This window comes from Embiotoca jacksoni, unplaced genomic scaffold (genome assembly GCF_022577435.1).
Source record: "Embiotoca jacksoni isolate LCO1_2020_lvr unplaced genomic scaffold, fEmbJac1.0.p SCAF_14, whole genome shotgun sequence".
NCBI lineage: Eukaryota > Metazoa > Chordata > Actinopteri > Embiotocidae > Embiotoca > Embiotoca jacksoni.
In genome coordinates this window covers 5,749,076-5,765,771 of record NW_027185274.1, presented here as the reverse complement: position 1 = coordinate 5,765,771, position 16,696 = coordinate 5,749,076, and the positions used below count along the sequence as shown (strand labels likewise).

The 16,696-nt window shown below is 41.0% G+C and overlaps 1 long non-coding RNA gene across 2 annotated transcripts; it reads right to left on the bottom strand.

Moving 5' to 3' along the window:
• Nucleotides 1-1,511: 1,511 nt before the first annotated feature.
• LOC138196892 (uncharacterized) lies at nucleotides 1,512-5,831 on the bottom strand. 2 transcript variants are annotated; one of them, XR_011178162.1, is made up of 3 exons: nucleotides 5,659-5,831; nucleotides 2,081-2,408; nucleotides 1,512-1,950 (listed from the first exon to the last, which is right to left on the bottom strand). It is a non-coding gene; the product is annotated as an uncharacterized lncRNA (long non-coding RNA). The 2 variants fall into 2 exon arrangements; XR_011178163.1 differs by having other exon boundaries at nucleotides 2,081-2,166.
• Nucleotides 5,832-16,696: the final 10,865 nt, after the last annotated feature.

Below are 16,696 nucleotides of genomic sequence, written 5' to 3'. Positions count from 1 at the left end.
GATAACTGACCGTTTGCTAAACTTCTCCCCCATAAAAGCAATAAACCATTTTAACGCACAACTGTAAGTGGGCCAATTGTAATAAAGTAGCTGCACTTATTCTCATGTCTGACTAGCAGTCCTACAGTAAACAAATGTTTTCTTCCAAGACAAGAGACATTTTATTCTACATTATTTTTATGTTCTACAGATTGTATGAGAAAAATGCCCATTGCCAATAGCATATTACTGTGTAGAAGCAGCTGGATGATATTATATCAAAGTGTAGGTTAATGTAAGTGTTTAAGTGCAAACTTGAACTTTGGCAACCCCAGCTGAGCACATCATCTAAGGCAGCATTGGATTTACCCAAACACATTAAAGCCATTTTCTTTGGGTACATTAAAAGGGAACCAGAAATCAGAAAAATAATAAATTAATGTAACTTGTCCTGTCCAGGTGTGCATGCTGGTCAGCGAACTGGGGTTATGATAGAATACAATAATAATCTGTTTTCATAATCTACGGATCCTGTACGGACTCCTCACTGCGGTGCAAGCGCGGTGTTCGTTCTTACATGTGTTTTCACTGCTTCCACACTGATCCCTGAACACTGAACTAACTTCAATGTAAATTAGCCCATTGATATGTAATAGGTACTGGATGCTGTACTCAAAAATGATGCCCTCTCACCTAAATGGAAAAAAAAGTATTACAGCCTCCGGATTTGCTTCCATGTCGTACGGCCCACTAGACATGTGCACCTTGACATTATAATGTCACACAAATAAAACTCACCTGGAGAGAGTAAAAACGGACCTTGTTTGCAGTTGCATCCTGCCATCTGTTTTAGAGGTGTCTGTTTTATAATGGTGGCCTGTAGACAACATGTTTTTTTTGTTGCAATGCTGTAAAAGGGCACTTTTGTTAAATTGGTGGTAATGTTGGGTGGCAGCGCCGCATCCAACTCTCTTCATACAGCCATGCAAAAAGGTGTCCTATGCACTTAATGGATACTTAATATATAGTTTAAAAGGTTTTCTTCTTGAACTGAGTCAGATGGACACATTAAAAACTTAGGTTTACCTTTAAGTAAACTGAACACTGCGGGAGAATAAAAAGCTTGGCGTGCATTAGCAGAGGGGAGGCAGGAACTAATATGAGAAAATCAGTCGGACAATTACAAAGGTGTAACCAGTAAAACCTAAAACATTTTCGCTGAGTGGAAAATTTGCTCTCTCTCGCCGTAGAGCAGGGGTGTCAAACTCGTTTTCACCCCGGGCCACATCAGCATTATGGTTGCCCTCAAAGGGCCGGTTGTAACTGTAAGACTGTATAAATGTAACTACTCCCTAACATATTGTTAAATAACTGTCTCTGCATTTGATTATTGTTTATTCAAGTGTAAAAATATTGTACATGCATTTATATAAATGTAAAAAAATATATGTAAGCACATTTCTCTGTTATTATAACATAAATCCATTTAATTTATCAAAAATCAAACTTTTAAAGTGAATAACAGACAAATGTCATCAAACACAAGTTATTACATTAACTTTGTTCAAAACTTTTTTTGTCACCGTTGAGAGGGACACAACTATGGTACAACACATAATTGTGAGCTGCTAAGAACGTGTGTGACAGATATGGCATTTTACAAAAACAAATGGCTGCAGACAGACTTGCAGAGAGCGTAATACCAACTAATGAGAGACGGTTTTGATTACAGGAAACATTTGGCTGTATGAACACACACCTGTAAACATGCTGAATACTTTGCTACACATACAAAATAGTATATGTAATTCACTCAAACTAACAATAAGACTTGTCTCAGTTCACAACTATATTGGTCAAGTTCCGGGTGAAGTTGATGAGGTGACGCTGCAGGGCCTTGAACACACCGAGTAGATACTTCCTCACCCGAGGACACCGTATCACACACCATCCTCATCCATTGATCATGTTCTGAAAATAACAACAAACACAAAACAAAATGCAAGCACAGCCATTCAGTTTCACACATATTACACTGTACTTGGTCTTGGTTGAAATACATGTTATTATATTTTTAATTCAGATTTTTAAAAATGCTTACCTGTTTGTTTGCTGGCCGGATGTCTGACACCGTTTTCCCGTGGTCAGTCTGTCAATGTCTGGCTTTAGGTCTTGTGCTGTAGCAATCTGTAAAACAGCGTGGAAGTTGTCATCGGTGATGCGTGATCTGTGCTTGGTCTTGTTTAGATTCATTATTGAAAACATCTGTTCGCACAGATAGGTGCTCCCGAACATGGACAGAACACGGGCAGCATGAAGTCGGAGCTGTGGCATCAAAGCAGGGAGCAGTAGACGGTAAAAGTCCTCGATTGCAGCATCCTGGAACTTTGCTCTCAGGCCATGGTCATTATATCATCCAGTACTGTACACTGCAAAACAGCATATACTTTTATTTTAAGACAATCACATGCCTTTCAAGCTCTCGCGGGCCACATAAAACGACGTGCCAGGCCAGATTCGGCCCGCGTGCCTTGAGTTTGACACGTGTGCCGTAGAGTATAGCTGAATAAATCGTGTGACTCCAGGTATAAGAGCTACATTCAAGGAGGAATGATGTTGGTTCTTTTTTTTTCAGATGAAGGTAAAAGCAAAAACAGGGCAATACGGAGAAACAAGGAGAATAATACATCTTTTATATTTCTTGCGAAGTCTTTCTAAATGGACCAGGAAGTGTTTCCTGCCAACTGATCCAACAGATGTTTTATGTGTGTGTTTCTGCTGTGGAAGGCTTGTGTGGGAAGGCTGGGTGGGATAAAGCCCTTCCTTCTCAAGAGAGCTCCAAAGTTTTTACACATGGTGGCTTTATCTCCCACACGTAGGCAGCACTGACGCTGATGTGCACAGGCACGCACGCGCGCACACACACACACACACACGCACACACACACACACACGCACACACACACATCCAGGACACTTACAGCTGTGTACCAGATGGGTCAGCAGTCCTCTGGTGAATCATACAATCTCTATGACTTAACCGTTGCACAAAGACAGTAGCAAAACAGCACATTTTCCATATTACCACCTCCTCCCTACTGCTGCACCAACTCCCACCCCCATCTGTATTTTAGGTTCCCTCTCTCTCGCACATGTACTCCCCTCTTTCTTTTGACTGCTTAAGGATTTCTTTGTCTGCATCCATATCTCGCTTTCTCTGGTTTCTATTATAGTCTCCTCTGTGGTTTATTCCATCTCACCATGTCTGTTACTGTGTTTCTCTTTCCATCGTTCCTCTCTGTTGCAGTTCACTTTCCTGTATTGAATTCAGTCCTCCTCTGTTGACCTCTTTTAGGTCCCCAGTTAGTTGATATTCATCTTATCTTTCTATTTTCCTATTATTTTAGTAAATAAAAAATCACCTATTTTAAAAAATTAACCCTGCTTCTCATGTTTTGTTGCTCAGTGCCTGGCAGATATGCTCTATCTTCATTTAAAAAAAAAAAAAAAAGGTTCATTATTAGTAAAAAATGCTGTTGGCTTCCTTGTCAAGAAGTTGAGAGGATTGATAGCACTCTTGTTGGTTAATGTAAAGCCGGAGGCACAGGTGGTTTATCTCAGTGTGAAGACTTGAAACAGGAAACCAACGATATAGTCCAAGTGTAACAGAATGTTAGCACCTTTTTTTTTAACATCATAACTGCATTATGCAATGCAGCAAGTTGCAGTTGGACAGGGTTATTTGTCCAAATATACTGTAGCTACCTCACAAGGACAACTACGACCAATGAAAATGGTCCCTGTCCAATAAATAGTCCCATATTTACCATTTGGGTTGTAACAAAAATGTTTTCAGTGCAATACAGAAAAAAAGATGCAAGAAGTAATGTTTTTGTCATTCATTCTGATGAATGTTTGTCATTCACCAATGACGTGATAATAATTAACACAAATATTAGTAATAATTTGGACTTTATGCTGTCAAGTATTACAAAAGAGTCCAACTTAATTATGACCTAGTGCAGGACCTTTACATATAAATGAATGTGTGTTATGTTGCAAAACAAGTTCACACAAAGCTGATTAACGCCATCACTGACAGATAAATCCCAAGGATCCTTCTTTCGGCCTTACATGCAGTGGTTGTATGGCCAGGAGGTGGCGCTAAAGTCTTCATATAATATTCTATCAGGAGACAAATGAGTTTAGAAATAGTATTAGCAAAATAAATTTGATACCTCTCCCACCCTCTCCTCTCTTCTCCTCTCCTCCCCTCTCCTCCCCTCCCCTCTCCTCCCCTCTCCTCTCCTCTCTGCTCTCTTGCCGGGAAATGAGGTGATTGATTCCGTTTCAAATCCTGCTGCAAAACAAAGGCAACTGCTGTACACATGCTTCCTGTGTAGAAGGCGCAGGGGATAAAGTTCAGACTCTGTGTGAGTCAGTTGTCCTACAACCCACAGACAAATACACCATTGGGTATTCATATGCAGTGCAAATACTCCCTCTAAAAAAAATAAAAAAAACATGTACACACATGTGAAAACATACACATACCTCTCACCTTTAGCTTTATTGCTCATAGTTCTTCTCTCACACTTATTGCTGCTTTATTACATAACTGTTGTGGTTGCCATGCAAGCAAGGACAAGCACAGAACAATGTAAAGAACAAAGTGTGTGTCTGTGTGTTTTTCAGTACCTTATGGTGCACACTTGGAGACAGAGGGGAAGCAATAATTGACTGCTCCGTCCTGGCAACAAGCTGTTTTCCTGTCAACATTGCTGTATCTGTGCATGACTGTTTGCGCGTGTGTGTGTGTGTGTGTGTGTGTGTGTGTGTGTGTGTGAACTGACCATTCTGCCAAACTGTTTTTCCAGTCAGGAAATGGTGGAGTGTCATTCTCCTGATCATCCTCCGCTACTCCTCCAAACAGTGGAGTTGAAATCTCAACACTAGCCACCGGCTGTCTACCTCTCTATGTCAGTATTTTTTTTTTTTCTGCTTTTCGCTCCATCCCTCTGATGTCTTTGTGTACTTGTCGTGTGGAGTGATGGATGGTCAGTGAGGGAGTAGGACAAGGAAACATCATATGACAGGATAAGTTAAAGAAAGGAGTATCAGTGATCGGGAGGGGAGGGGAAGACGGGAGAGGAGACAATGACAGACAGAGGTTAGAATTTAGGAAAAGAGAGATCAGAGGAAGACAACGAAGAGGAGACAAAATAAAAGGCGTGTTTTTTTGGACACATAATGGTGTACACAAGTACTACGTGCAGCAACACAGTAAGTTTCCTTTCTATGACAATCTAATTCAAAGTAGCTAATCAGATAGGTAGTACATTATCTCATGCTGAATGAATCCCTGTGACCTGATAATGACAACATTAGGACACATACAATGATATAAAAATGAAACCAGGAGAGACAGCATACACAAAATGAAAGCTTACAAAAAAAAAGTTATATAGTGTATAATAAAAGTATAACACTGACCAAATAATACCGGTTTGAAACTGAATTATTCATTGATTAAATTGTTAAAATGATAGTGGCATTGAATTGTTTATAAAAAAAATAAAAAATAGAGTCATTGCACAATGAGCTGTCAAGACGGAGAATGAAAACCACCCCTCTTTCCCCCTTCTCACCCCCACCACACACACATATACAAATACTCACAAGTCATGTGCTCAAGAGCGCTGCAGTCAGCACTGCCAGCAGAACTACTGCAGATCAGTAATGAGTAAATCATCTGCTCCTAAACTGATTAGAAAAAGAGAGAGAAACGGATTCCTGAGGCCTGAGTGAATGAAACTAAACGCTCGGTCCGACTGAGAAAGGAAAACAGCAGAGTCACTCCACACTGAGAGAGTGTGACAGGCACATCACACACAGCCAAGTTAAGCTTGGGAAATCTGCTGAAGAGGGAAAGGGAAACACGTGGGCTCTTGGGAACAGAAACTTAAGGAATCATTATCTTTTATACAGGAATAGAAACAGGCCTTTAGGATTCAAAACACGCAGAGCCACATAAAAGACAGAGATTAACACGACAGTAAAAAAAAAAAAAAAAAAGTAACAGCTTTTATGTATAGCAGAGCAGGGGATGATATAAATGTGTGGTAAATAATGATGCTTGCTGTAAATATTAAACTGAACGTGGGGGAGGGGTTCTTCTCTCCAGGCTGAAGAAGAGGAGATATCTATGGCATTCCTCCCCTCCAGACCTGCTGGGCTGGTTTGTGGGTCATTAAAATTCCTCTTTTCCTCTCCTCACTTCTTCTCCTCTCCAAAGCCACAGTTTCTGCCCCCAGCGACATGTTGGCTCATGTCCACCTGCTTGCCTTTGCCTCTTTACTCCTCTGCTTTCTTTGCCTCTGTGTTATCTCCCTGCTGCAGAGCATGCTGCTTTTTCAGTGAGCCAGAAAGACAAATTTCTCTAAAAGTTGTCTCTAGGTTTCTTTCTTGCTGCTTTGTGTCTCCAGCTGCATCATCCTTTCTCCCTTTTTTTTCTTTTCTATACACAGATGTGATCAGAATATATCGTCCTCGTTGGCACAGATCGAGAAAGTCATCCCTCATCTTCATCTCCTTTCACTTCCCTCCAACTTTGTTTTTCTTTTTTGTTCTTCCACTCACCTTCCTCTCCTCAGTGTCTGCTCCCTCGCTCTCCAACGAAGCGTCTAAGGCAGTATTCTCTGGAGTGTCACTTCTGTTCAAATCTGAGATGATGAGGCAAACAAAGTCGACGTCAAACCTGCCCAGACTCCTTACCATTTGTTTAAGTATCCCCTGCCAGCAACAACAACCACAACAAAAACAGCCATGACCTGACTAAAATATGTACAGGCAACCCGAGCTGCCAAGCACTTCCAAATGTCACCTACACAACACAGATTACCAACACAACACATGTTGTAAAGCCTCTCTTGCTGAGACATAATTGTTTTTGCATGTTGGAATTATGCTGATTGAGGAATACCATCTTATCAGTTGCAACACACGAGTGATGTATCTGCATTAGTACATTATTTAAGCCCAAATAACAAAGACTGCTTTGGTCATCTCAAATCAAAGGCTGCAAACAGGTGACCCCCCTCAACAACTCACAGAATACATCATGACATTACCCAACAAGGTGTTTAGGTAATCCAAAGTTGTTATTTATCATAAGTAAAGCGGCACGCTGATTTTCTGCTGCTCTGTAGGAGCTGTGTGAAGTCTGAGGTAATAAATCAGATAATGCCACAATGATGTCATTAGGGTTATCTGGGATAAAAAAAAAAAAAAGAAAAAAAAAAAAGCCTGTATTTAAAATCACTATCTGGCTCGTCCACTCATTCACTCTCTATGTAATGGACACCTAATAGTTTACTAAATAGTGAATATTAAGATTTTGGGAACCAATAATCATTTACAACTGTTGAGTGGCCCAACAGCATTTTTTTTTGCATGCTACACATTGCATTGTGAGATTGTTAAATGAAAGTGTCATGGACACTACTTTTTTGTTCTACTTTGGACGTTTTGAAATGCATAGCCAAAAGCTAGTAAAAGCAAAAGGTGTCCATGGGGTTTGAAAGATACAGCCATTTATCATCAGAGAGGGTCTAATGAAAGGCATTGCAAGTTGCATCCTGGGAAATGTAGGGTCAACCCCAACCCTATCCCTGGCAGATACAATTCTGGATCTTGGTCTCTTCTGCTGCAATCTTTGTCAACGTTTTTAAAATCTGTTCTTGCAACTCTTGCATTTATGAAAGTGCAATACTTAACAATGACAAATATAATTTGGTAACCAACATATAACCTGTGTAACAACAGTATTTACCATTAAAACCTTCTGTGGTTGCTAAAAAAAGAACTTCAGTCTATTTTCAAAACATGGAAGTAATCACAAAACTGCCCACTACCCAGGCATTGATGAAAGTCAGGCTTTGGGGAAATAACCCAAGACCTGCTGACCCACAGCACGCATGAACACAAACACACAACTCCCTCCTGGGCTAATCTCCCACACTGCTCTCCCATCCTGACCGACCCCCAACCCCAGGAGCCAGAGGTTGCCTTTGATCAACATACATTGTCAAGGCACACTACGTGACCTGTGTGTGTGTGTGAGGGAGAGAAAGACTGAAGAGTTGGGGGTGGGAGGTCCTAACCTGAAGTGCCGGATATTGTTCTGCTACTTCCTGCCCTCTAAGCCCTGACCTGGGGAACCACAGCCAAAGAGCCTTTTGTTTAGCTGATCCTCCACCTCTCCAGCGCCCCTCCCTGTCTGCCTTTCCTCCCCTTTCTTTCTTCTTCTCCTTTTCTCCCTCTCTCCTTGAACCTCAAACATACACTAATGCCAAAGTCTTGGAACTGAATTCATCAAAGAGACCACCAGAGCACAGGCTCATACAAACACGCACACCCATACATTCCTGTTATGTTGCCATGGCAGCACAGAGCCCTGAATCCATGCTTTTGAACCTGTGCGTGAGTAGGTCATTCTCACCTTTAGGGGTCCACGCAGACAGATCCGATGTGACACTGAGACAGCTCCTTCTAAAGGTTAATGTATGGTTAGAAGCTTCAAATGTCTCAGGAAAAGATAACATGCATTATACACAGCGATGAACACCACCGGGAGGAAACCACACGGACACTAGCGCCCTGTCTTTCTACTGGCCAGTCCTTATTGAAATATCTTAAACTTAACAACATTCACGGTGGCAAGAGGATGAATCATGAATGAAGTATTTAGTTACCCAGATGCAGAAAACTTCATAGGGACATTCATGTTCTCCTCAGGATGGCAATCGCTTCACTTTTCATCGAGCACCATCATCAGGTCCAAATTCTGGTTTATGAAATACATGCAAAACTAATGACATGCCATCACCCGAGTTGGACTCTGTACATCTGTTAACTTTGACAAGAGGCGCACGCCATCGTGCTGACATTAGCATTTAGCTCAAAGAGCTGCTGTACAGATCTGCAAGCATGACTCTTAGTCCTGTTTAACCTCATAGAGTCTATGGTGTAGAGCTTTTTGTTGTTGTACCGCAATGTACCTGCAAAAGCTGCTGCTTTCTGAAGTTGTGTAACCACTATTCCCATGATAGCCAGTTTACATTTGATAATTTATACTTGTATTTCCATCTCTTTAATTTAATAAATCAACAATATAGTCATGTTTTTGTTTTTTTTGCTTTTGGGGTTGTTCTGGATTACTCATCTAAAGAGTCTGATTTCAGTCAAAACAAATTTTTGCAAAGTCACAATAAAAGCCTTGTGAAGAAATGAAGGATTTTTGTCGACTAGAACCTCTCATCCCCCTCCACTTCCTCAGGCAAACTCATCTTTGTACAGCGGCACCGGGATGCCGACTCTCTTCTCTCTTCAATTTCCACAGCATTCCATCCCACCTTCTGGCTTGGATTCATCAGTCCGCACTACTGCTGTTATTTCACCCCCCCCTTTTTTCTGCACTTTACCCTGGCACCGGGTTGCCAGGTCTTCTTTCCTCTTTCCCCCTCTCTCATCCATCCACAGCGCCCATCATCACCACAACGAGGGCCGCAGTTTACCCTTCTACCACGGAGATTCCTGGCACCGGGATGCCAGTCCCTACTTCTTCTTTCCCTACCCTCCAACCATCCCATGCTCTCTTTTCTGGCTTTGCCCACCCCCCCCCCCCACCCCCCATTCCTCCGACCCAGCAGTCCCACGGCCACACTACCGGCACCGAGATGCCAGCCCCCCTCCTCCCCTTTCCCCCGCTCCAGCACTTCTCCTTGGCGTCAGCGATTCCTCCCCCCCAACATACCGGCAAAAAAAACCAAAATAACCTTCTCCTGTCTCCACGAACCTCCGCCAACAGATAATCTTAGGTAAATACGTTGACTTGGCACAACTCATCCTCCCTCCCCTCCACCAACATGCTGAACCTAGGGTGATCGATAGCCCTATCGATGCTGCACCCCAGCAGTAATACACCTATGGGTGAAATCACAGATACAAAACTGTTAATAATGCAGCCTGCACAAATCTGAAGCACTTTACTGTAATGTCTCCTGTAGATCACATCATCTGTGTTGATACAACACCGCAAGAAACGAAGAAATGCCTCCAAAAGGAGATGAAAGTTGTGCTGATTTCACCCTCCACTGCATCCTGAGAATTAGGATCACATCCCAACAGCAAATCAAGCACTAATACACACATGCTTCCACATGTGACTGGGCTCTAAAAATGTACAAGGGTACATAGCTCGCTGTGTACGAAAGCGAATGTCTTCAGTCTGATGCGCCGGCATATGTGCAGACAGCGCATACAGCAATGTATGCACAAAACCACACACACGCATTCTCTCTCTCACACACACACACACACACACACACACACACACACACACACACACACACAGACAATAAAAGTAGCTGGTATTTTAGGATTCCACTCAGTCCACTGAAACTTGCATGCTTGTCATAGTTGTAGTTATTTCAGGTTACATGTTGATGTTAGAGAGAAACACATTTACAGGTAGACTGACTAGTTAGATCCTGAAGAGACCGGTGTCTGCGTGTGTTGTAATTTAAGATTGAGATGATAACGAAAGCACGTATAACACAATTAGTGTGCAGAATGATCTGTGTTGATGGAAGGTTCAATAGGTGAGAGAAAATCCTGGTGCCCCTGTATACACCAGCAGGGATGGAAACCTCGTAGTGGGTCACACCACCACACTGTCCCCTGCAGCACTTTGGAACATTAATAGCCCACTCAACTGTTGTAGTTCTACTTGTCTTTTAAAAGTAGATTTTCCGTACAAAAACGCAAACACCTGAGTGTTTGCAGAAAATCCCTGCACCCCATACACCCACTGGGTTTCCTGTTGTGTTTGCATGTGTGCAATAAACAAAGAGAAGACACAAAACCATTTCAACTATTTTAGGCACAGATTACCTCTGGGTGTGTTCACATATCAAAGCTTTGTGGCAAAAAGCTTTTTTCGGTGCCTTCTTTCATCACATGACAATTTTTTAAAAAGGGATTTTTGTTTTTCACGGCAAATCACATCTGTGTGGGTGCATGCAGGCTGCAGTTAGCTCATTATTAATGCTACCCTTCTCTCTTACAGGCTGCTTGCATTTAAAAGTCATTAATCAGACGGTTTGACAGTTTGTTGACTGGAAATGCAGAGACACTTCACACAGCATGCGGTACAAAGCGAGAGTTAGGGTTTCTCCAGTGACTGCAGTGACCTAAAATTGTATGGGTTCGATGGGAAACAACAGTACGAGGCACGTATATATGGTTTTTGAATGTTATATTTAACCCTATCTTAATGCCACTGTGACTTCACGTCTTCTTGTCTTATTGGCAGCAAACAAAACTTTCCATCTGTTGTGTTGTGTCTTTGGCTAGATTAAAAGATTGGTTGATAACAATACAATACATGTCATTAATTGTTATGGCCAGAGTTTTTCCAGTAATCATGTAGCTATATTATGCAGCCCACAAGCTAATTTATCATTGTTGTTTGTTTCATCTGTCACAAGACATTAATTTGTCATTAAAAAAAAAAAAAAGTATTGACAGAGCTCAAAGGTGATATACAACACAGAAAACCAGTTTTTATCTGGAAGAATGGTAAAAGCTGAGTCACCGACTCAAAATAAGGCGTTGGAGGTGACACATATCTGGAACTTTAGTCATAAAAAGCAAACAGTCTCAGGTCACTCACACTGTTTTCTGCCACATCACTAACAGTGGCAAAGACTTTATTCAGATCACGTACTTACTTTACAACAATGTGAAAATACCCCATTGCAAGTCCTACGCTGAAAACCTTGGCTTCAGTGAAAGTTAAGAACAACACTCATTGTGCAGAATCGTAAAAGGTCTGGCAAAATGTGTTACACACTCACGTAAAATCCCAAAATTTACCCACTATGATTTGCATGAAAGAGACAAAATTACTGGCCATAATGACAATAATTACAGAGTAAGACTTTCATCATTGTTTATGGCACCCACATGATTCCACTGCCAGTCCAACACCAATTACCTCGGTAAAATGTGTTTTTATTTTTCCATGTCGTGAAACTGCTGTGCGTAAAACAGGCGTGTCAAAGCTGAAGGCCTGTCACAAGTGTTAACTGATCTGTCTCCAGTAATTGTGTTGTGTGCAGGCATGTGAACAGATAAGATTCAAAGGGCGTAGGCTGAAACATGGCACCTCCACTCTTGGTTCGTCTAATCAGTTTACTCTCCGTTTTATTCGGGACTGAATACCATGGATTTGAAAACAGATGTGCTCCTGACAGCATCCACCTTGCTGCTCTGACCTTTCACCTCCTTTTCAGGGAGGCAAGTCAACAGAAATTTCACCCACAGAGACTGACGACATGCCAGTACAAGAACAATCTTATTCGAAGCCTGAGAATCCTCCTGTATGAATATCTGAGCTTTGGCAATAATATATATTTTTTTACAATACTTACTCAATGGTACACTATGTTATTTCTTATCTCTAATGTTATAAAATACCTGTAATGTGTTTCAGGTCATAACTTTTACCTATTCTCATAAGAGCAATCCTTCCTAGAACTGTTAACCCCTATGTGTCCTTAGGGACATTTTTGTCCTTTTCATTTTTGATAATTTTGGCTGTGTCAATGTATATGGCATACATGTTTGCTAAGGGTATGTATATTTTTTTTAATTAGGCATATATATTTATCTAGATATTTTTAGATTTTTAGATTTTCACAGTCGGGGAGTTTATGCAGCTGCTGATGGGGCCAAACTATAAGCAGCCTAAGTAGCTTGGGGGCATCATTGATGATTTCCCACATTTTTAAGGGTGCTCCACATCAGAGGACGTTTCACACTCAGGCATTATTTGGGTAAGTGGCTGAGCATGTTTCTGTACGTGACACTGGTTTGAGTGTACAAGTGCCGTTACACTGACTGTTAAGGTAAACACGCTATTTGGAAAGTTATGACCGAATCCTTGCACAGGCCAGACTAAACCAAGAGGTGCCACAGACAGCATTTGTTATTTTTTTTCTTTTTAATATTATAAGTGATAGTTATAACTCTAAATACTTTAGAAATAAAAACTTGCAAACAAAAACAAACTTTTATCACAGGCCCCACTGGGCCACCTATGTTAGTCACTCCCACTTTGACCTCCACTCCGACGCTCATGTTTAGTAGCAACGTGGAGAAAAACTTAACAGAACAAAGCACTTAAATCTTGCAGCCTACTGAATGCGAAAAGGACTCCGGTGACTCAGGATGACGGTGTCTGATTCCTCTGATGACTCTTCTTCCTCCGATGATAGCACCGAGAGTGGCGCGGACACAGACGAGACAGTTTCTAGATGGAAATCAAAGGATGGGCAAATTGCTTGGTGTCTCACCCACCATGAAACGCCCAGATACCATCCATCAGCCGCATCAGCACTTTGGAAATCTGCTTCGATCTCTTCATAACAGAAGAAATCACGCAGCTTCTTCTGGACAACACCAACCTGGAGGGGAGATGTTCACACAAAGAATGGAAAGCTGTAGATGCCGCTGACCTGCAGGCTTACATCGGGTTCTGCTGCTGGCCGGTGTGTACAGGTCCCGAAACGAGTCGACCAGTCGTCTTTGGGATGAGACCAATGAACGGGCCTTGTCTGAGTTATATTTAGGTGAGACATTGCAGGCAAAAACCTCGTGTAAATTAATTGGTAGATTTTGAGCTACTTTGCCTCCATAACATGTCTTATTTCAGGTTATCAGGAAGAAACCGCCCAACATACTTATTTTGATCTTTACTTTACGACCATTCGTGTATTTTCTTCTGTAGTTTTCTCCTAATTGCACACGTTATCATTAAATTAATGAATGTTATGGTATGTTAGAGTATAGACAGGAATAAAACTTTAAAGTTTTTAAGTGCTAATAAGGTGGAGATTTTCTGGCTCAGAGTATCCAAAAATAGAATAGCCACCTCTCGGTTGTACTGTGGGCCTCCATCAACCAGGAAATGTGTCTTTGTGTTCTATCTGAATCAGCTTTATTGATCAAACCTGTGAAAACAAAGTTGACAGTACACGATGCTCCTACTATGGATGTTGCTGCAAAGAAGCGACACATTTGTAAAATGTGGATCCTTCAGCACTGCACAGCTATACAATCTTCACAGTCTCAACGTGGACACCCAAGATTAGTGTCACCATTTCAGTATCCAACTAAAGGTGTAATGTGGTCACAATCTCCCCTTCTGGTTCATAGATAGAGTTTACAATAATCGGACTGATGTGAGGTCACAGTGACCTTTGACCCTTCATGTGAATATTAAAACAACATTTCAGAAAACATGATTCAAAAAACAATTGCCTTCAAAGTAATCAACTGAGGACATTTCGTGGTTTAATCTTTTTTTTTTTTTTTTTTTTTTTTTTTTTTACCTTTTTCACCTGTAGTGTCTGACCTTTGGTGTATTTCTTTCATTTATATAATGAATGTTATATGTTTGTGTATGATGGGGACAATATTTCTATACATTTTTTTATTTTTCTTTGGCAGGTTGTTGGCAACTCAAGCTGTCGGAGAACGACATTGAGGATCTGCGGAAAATGCTCGTGTCCTCGCAAACGATACGGAGACAGCGCCTCCCCCGTGACCGATTTGCTGCCACATTGGTGACAGATCTCCAGCTTCGGCCCCAGTGGCGAGCCAGTCTCCAGTCGTCACTGGCACAAAGACGAGGCTGTGTGAGTTCAGCACAGAAAAAAGGAAAACAAAAAAATGGCACCACTTGCATCGGGTGTGACAAGTATACGTGCAAAGACCAGTCGCAAGTGTTGAGTTTACAAAAATAAATCTTGTTCAAAGAGGTCGCATATTTTTTGCTTTATTTGTAGAGTGAAAAAAGGGTAATAAGCCAGTGTTTGCCATACATATACTTTACTTGGGTGGGCCGCCCAGGTAAATTGACGCAACTCCATTTCAATTTATAAATGTATTTATTTTTTAATCTGAGAGGACGAAACTCGCCGCGAGATCTGTGTCGAAACCTCTGAGCAAAGTCCCCCGCTGAAGCACCGTGCAGAAGACACACCCGTATGAAAGCAGCCTGTATCCACACCCAGGGTCAACCAAATAATACAAACATGGATTAACAATTCAAAGTAACCATTAACCAGCTGATAGTTGGGGAATTCAATCTGAAATTGTCAGAGCATCACCTGAGCTGCCACGAGGAGCTCTCAGTTTCAGTTTCAGGTCGCTCAGAGCAACTTCTGCACAGTAAAAACAACATCAAAGAATAAAATCCTACTTAATATAATGCTGCTGCAGTTTGCTGCTCAAAAATGTTAATTCATGTACGGCAAAGGACGTGTTCATTTTCTTCTTCTTTTTTTTTTAACAACAAAAAGAACCGATTAGAGTATGATCAGAGTATTAGATCAGTAAGCAGAACAAGAGCAGTAGTATCATATCCACCTCTGCTGCTCGCTTACTGTATATACAGGAAAATCAAGAAGCAATTTAAATGGTTTTCTGTGAAAAAAAGTTATGGTAATTTTTGTAAATCTTTTGTACCAAATTATGGAGCGTAGTATCGATAAGAGTATCAATAAGTATCGGTACAGATAAGCGGTATCAGTATTGGTAACCTATGGGAAACACTGAGCTATTACGAGATAAAAAAAAAACTTTGACGGGTGATTGCAGTGATTAAGACAATAACTGACATTTTACATGGACTATAATCTTACGGGTGAGAATCTTTAATCTAATACTGCACAAAAAAATAATAATGCATCAAAATCAATGTCGTTGCTGATCACTGACAAATCCCAGACTTGATGATCCAAAAGAAATTCATTTAGTTTATGGAAAATATTTTTTACAAAACCAACAATGACATATGTAAAGAAATTTGGATTACAATCCTAAAAAAAAAATTAATGAATAATTGTTAGTTCTTATTAGGTCTGATTTTGGTTAAAAAAAAAAAGTACTCAGTAAAAGAGGGAAATAATATGAAAGGATTATCGCAGTACTTGTTGTTGCTTGTGTTGAGATCACTCACTGACTTTTGTGAGGCGAGTTGGATTTGGCAGGCAGGTATCTCTTATAGGGCGTCCTCAGAGACGAGTCAAAACTTGAACAATAGGACATCGTTATGCATGTCAGCCAATGAGGAATGCTTGAGATCCGTCGGTATGCGACCAGGCAATTATTCTCACAAACGTCAGCACTCAGGTGTCTTCAGCAGGAACACGTCTCCAATTTACCAATTTGCCAACCTCCACTGGAGCTACTTTGATGGCATCACTGTTTGAGAGAAAGGTTGACGTACACATTGCTGTTCATCTGTGACCTTTTGAACCGCAAACTGTGTCTTGTACAAGATTTTGCAACTTTGCAGAAAGGCTTGACCTTTTGATCTTTGTCAACATTGTGCATGCTGGGAGAAAATGAATAATAAAAGATAATGGGAAATTAATCTCATAACAAATTAACAAAGTTAATTTTTCCTCCACATTGATTCACACAGGGATCCTGAGAAGGAAATGATGGTTGCTTTAATTTCCTTTTATTTCATTTCTAGAACAAAGGGAAAAGTACAGGATGTTACGTTTCATCCGACTTCTGGGATAAATGCCTCATTTAGATTTGATACGAATGATAACTCTTTTCACATCAACCTCTTTTAACG